The sequence below is a fragment of the Penaeus monodon genome, chromosome 4 (assembly GCF_015228065.2).
Source record: "Penaeus monodon isolate SGIC_2016 chromosome 4, NSTDA_Pmon_1, whole genome shotgun sequence".
In the NCBI taxonomy this organism is placed as follows: domain Eukaryota; kingdom Metazoa; phylum Arthropoda; class Malacostraca; order Decapoda; family Penaeidae; genus Penaeus; species Penaeus monodon.
The window spans coordinates 16,972,112-16,976,947 of record NC_051389.1 but is presented as its reverse complement, the minus strand read 5'-3'; the positions used below and the strand labels follow the sequence as shown (position 1 = coordinate 16,976,947).

At 39.6% G+C, this 4,836-nt stretch overlaps 1 long non-coding RNA gene across 1 annotated transcript in view; it reads left to right on the top strand.

Annotated features, from left to right (window-relative positions):
• Window positions 1–4,016, top strand: part of LOC119570561 — a 4,648-nt gene extending 632 nt beyond the window's left edge. The window contains exons 2-4 of the long non-coding RNA XR_005228429.1: window positions 2,622–2,722; window positions 3,054–3,453; window positions 3,666–4,016. This is a non-coding gene — a long non-coding RNA (uncharacterized LOC119570561). The remainder of the gene's footprint in view (window positions 1–2,621; window positions 2,723–3,053; window positions 3,454–3,665) is intronic.
• Window positions 4,017–4,836: the final 820 nt, after the last annotated feature.

The following is a 4,836-nucleotide window of genomic DNA, read 5'->3' as shown; positions in this document are numbered from 1 at the left end:
CTCCTCCATTTTGTTTAGAATTATTCGGGTCAGACAACATCAGCCACGTAAAAAAAAATCTTGTTGTACAAGTGACATATGAAAACAGTTTTACTGCGTTTGTTGATTATGCTGTACGACCAAAAAATATAGATAGATAAGTAAGAAGAATGAATTAGAAAATGACAATTAAATAGAATTGATTAATCAGAATGAGAAAACATGATTTTCGTAACTGATCTTTTTGAATAATTCTCTGCTCGATTCTGTGTCATGACCAGTCACATAGGCCTTCCTTCACCTTCTTCTCTGTTCCTCCTCTCTTCTTTTCTCCCTTTTTCTCTTTACTCCTTCCCCCTGTCCCCTTCTCTCTCTCCTTCTATCTCTACCAGAACCTTCTTCCTGTCCTTCTCTCTGTCTCTCTTCTTCTTCCTCCCACTTCTTTACCCTCCTTCCTCGCCTTCCCATCTATTCCTCTTCCTCACCCATCTCGCCTTCTCCTCTCTCTCCATCCTCTTCCTCCCCCTCTACCCTCCCCTCCTCTCCTCTCTCCTCCTCCCCTCCTTCTCTCCTCTCCATCCCCTTCCCACATCACCACCCCTCCTCCTCTCCACCACCTCCTCCTCCTCCTCCTCCCACCTTCTTCTCCTCCTCCCCACCCCTCCTTCCTCCCCCCACCTCCCCCTCCCCCTCCCCCCTCCTCTCCTCCACCTCCCCCCTCCCCCTTCCACCTTCTTCCCCTCTTTCCATCTCTTCTCCACCTCCTCCTCCCTCTGCTTCACCACCATCTCCACCTCCTACCTCCTACCTCCTTCCCCTCCTTCCGCCCCACCTCCCCCTACCTGTCCAGCCCTAGGCGAGGCGGGTTCATTACCATGGCGGCTTTCATCCCAGCACCACGGACGTGGCACGTGAACACTGAACGCTCGCCAAACAGGTCTTGCTTTGCCGTTGTCGCCACTTCTATGCCCTCCCTCTGTGCCCACCCGCGCCCCTCCCTTTCTCCCTCTGCGCCCACCCGCGCCCCTCCCTTTCTCCCTCTTCTCATTTGCCCCTCTCTCCCTCCTTTCTTCTTCCTTCTGCCTTCCTTCTCGTTCACGCTCTCTCTCTATCCCTACGTACTCTTTCTCTCCTTCATTATCTCGTCTTCGCTCGCTTTTGTTTTTTTTCTGTCTATTGTGTCAGTCCGTCCATCTCTAATTTCAAATAACTATATATCAGTTTTAATATTTCCATCTTCCCCTTCCATTTCCTTCCTCCATACTCTCGTTTAACTTCCTCGTCCTGGTCCCTTTCATCCATATCTTCGACCTCTTCCTTTTCCGCTTTCTTTTTCCTGCGTTTTGTTTTTTTCGGTTCTCTCTCAGACATTTCTTTCTTCTCTTGCCTTCTCTCTCTTAATAATTCTCATATGCTCAAGAATCCAAATTGGCGTCGATAAATTTGAGGTGTCCGTTTTCTATGAATGTCATTGTCTTCGTTTTCTGTTGTTTTATTACCATTATTTTCCAGCAAAGTAACTGCCCTCGTTTTCACGACATACGTTTCCCTCGATTCCTTAGAATTAATTGCGTTTTTTAGATTGAAAGTTTCTTCATAAGGGTGAATATGTTTCAACTTGCTTCTGGTCTTGACACATTGGCAAATGTTAATTACCTGCAAATATTATTATTATTATTATTTTTTTTTATTTAGGAAACAAAGAAAGAAAAGAAAGGCTAAATAATTTGCTGAATAAAAGATTCATTTGTATATTCCCCAAGTCTGTTATTATTATTATCATTATTATCAATATTCATTGAGCAATGCTAAAGATAAACAGAATCTGTTACAATTAATGATACAGATAAATGCCGATAGCCAGAAGGGTGGATAGCTAGATCAAGTATGATAGATAAGTAAAGACCGATAGATAAATATACAGACAGACGGACAGAAAGTGAAGGAGAAAGAGAAAGAGAAAGATATACAAACTGTATACCAAGCAACACCAGCATCAACAACTAAAAAGCACAATAACTGCATGGATGGTTAATCCGGGAAAACTTTCGTGCGTCACATTTCCCAGAAGTCATCACCATATTTAACTCCGTACTTCACATATTTTCCTAGAGCGTCTCGTTCATATGAGCGGAATTACCCGCCGCCGACATATTTCCTGGGAAGCAAGATGAACAAAAAGAAAAAGAAAAAAGAAAATCGAGGCGTATAAAGTAGAGATGTTGCTGAGTTCCGACATCAGTCTCTCTTCGTCTGCGGTTCGGAGTCTAAGCGATCTCTTCCGTAGGTAATCCTGTCTGATTCGTTCATTCACTATTTATTTGCTCATATGTTGATTAATTTATTGATTATTTTATTTATTTATTTATTTAGTATAAAAAAGTGATGGAGAAACGTGTGGTTATTGCAACAAATGGAAGTTTTCTGTTGCTGGGTACCGTGTAATTACGTGATAACTGTATATGACTTTTGGCATCACCCTTCTAACTAAATAACATTCCGACACTCGACACCACCTACCAATCCCACCAACGAATTTACTGAACACCTCAACTACCATCTCAAATAACAACCACCCTCATCAACCTTAACAACCAATCACAACAACAATAAACCCTAATCACGTTTTCTCTCCCTTTCAGATTGGACGAAAACCTGACCACTTCGAGAGGCAGTCGATTGGCCAATTGCGGTAACAAGCTCGAGCTCCAAGTCCTTTCGCAGAGATATAACGTACCTTGAGGTAATTGTTAATTTCTTTGCGTTCCTCTTGCGTATTTCCCAATGTTCGAAAGAGGGAAGGGAAATGTTGATTGATTTGTCATTGTTTGTCAGTGTAAATGTATTGTAATGTGAGGTAATATTATTATGATAATGATGATTGAAATAAAAAATATTAAAAATAGTAGTAGTAGAAGTAGTAGTAGTAATAGTAGTAGTAGTAGTATCACCAACTTTATTATCATCATCATTATTATAATAATTTAATGTAATGTTATAATAATTATAATCATTATCATTGTAATTATAAGTGAATTACGGATATATAACCATCTTCCTTTCCTTCCTTCCAGAGCGTGAAAAGCAATCGCTAGCGGAACTCTACGGATACTCAACGCCCTCAGTCGTTTGTTCAGATCGAGAGAATCGACGGGAGTGAAATCCTGTAAAGAGGAGGAGACAAAGCATTGCGAAAAACTCCATATTTTCTCATTTGACGATCGCAAAAACCGTTTGAAAACAGATAAACAAAGACTGACGTTATTTTTGGAGTGATTTCCATAAAGTTTGTTTGCAAGTCTCTTTAGTAATAAAACATCTTGTGACTTCTGTTGCACTCGCAATATACTTGAACTTGCATAGCATTTACCTGAGTGAGCCAGAAGGTCACCGGAAGAAGAAGAAACAAGAAGTCAAGATGGTCCAAGAACACACTTACTCCGCCAACACCTACGTTGATGACGCCCAGGCCAGGTGTGTTAATATTTTTTTTTTTTTTTAACGTACAGATATACCCAATAGATATATCCCCCATATCAATCTATTTAAACCGAATCAAGAGCAAATCCAAATTAATATAAAATCTAGAGTATCCCCTTCGCTTTACTGAGAACAGACCGAAAACGAAAATCAAAACAAAACCTCCATAAACAGAAGACTCACGATCCTGTTGTCTTTCCTTCCAGGCGTTCGACCTACAAGGCCATGCAGATGGGCGCTTACAACAACCCCCAGGGCAACACGGCCTCGACAAGGACCAAGGCCAAGAGGGCCAATCCTCAGGTCGATGTGTGGGGTCCTGTGTTCAAGAACAAGGAGCATTTCGTGAACATGCATCTGTGTTAAAGATTGTTCACGGAGGAGGAGAAGGAGGCAGAGGAAGAAGGAGGAGGAGGGAGGAAAAATAATAAAAGGAATATGGAATAGGATGATGATGATGAGGGGGAAAACTCGGAAGAGGAGGAAGAAGTTGGAGTAAGAGGAGAAGAGAAGGAGAAGTGGGATGTTTAGATATTTTGTACGCCATGTGTGCCTTAGCTAATTTATTCTAATTGTTCAAAAGTACTAGCAATTCATTCATGATCTTTGCTCCTTCGTGATGGATATTCATTCAGGTGAGAATGTTAAAATTGTGTGAGAAACAGAGTAATAGAGAATTAAGAGAGAGAGAGAGAGAGAGAGACGAGAGAGAGAGAGAGAGAGAGAGAGAGAGAGAGAGAGAGAGAGAGAGAGAGAATCTGTACTAATCATCTGTGCCATCACATCATTTTGATTAATAAAGAGCTTGATTTGTCAAAATGTTTATGTCAAACCCGCCTTATATACACAAGTGTACTTATTTATCTAAATGGAGTTAAGAACAAAAATAGAGACAGGATATACAGATAACACAAGATATTTGAAAAATTACATTGATTTTTGCTGAGTAATATTTTTTTTCTAACACTGCCAGTCAAAAACAAACAAACAAACAAACATAACGTTATGGGACTGAAAAAATCTAAAAGTAAAAAAAAAAAACCAAAAGGAAGACGGAGAACACAGGATATGAAAATGACCAATAATCATAATGATAAAAATGATAAATAAACAGTAGTGTTTCCCTATTTTTTAATGACGCCGAACACATTTTTATTATTATTTGCTTGGTGATCTCTGGGTTTGAAAGTATACTTCTGTAACATCTAAATAATTTTTTACAATTAATAAAAAAATATGGTGTCTTCTTGGTCAAGAGTCTAAATGCTAAATGATGTACCTTTTTAATATCTTGATACCCTTTCAGTTTTTGTTATCATCATTATTTTCATTATTATCGTAAACGTTTTATTCTTTTTTAAAACCATATATATATAT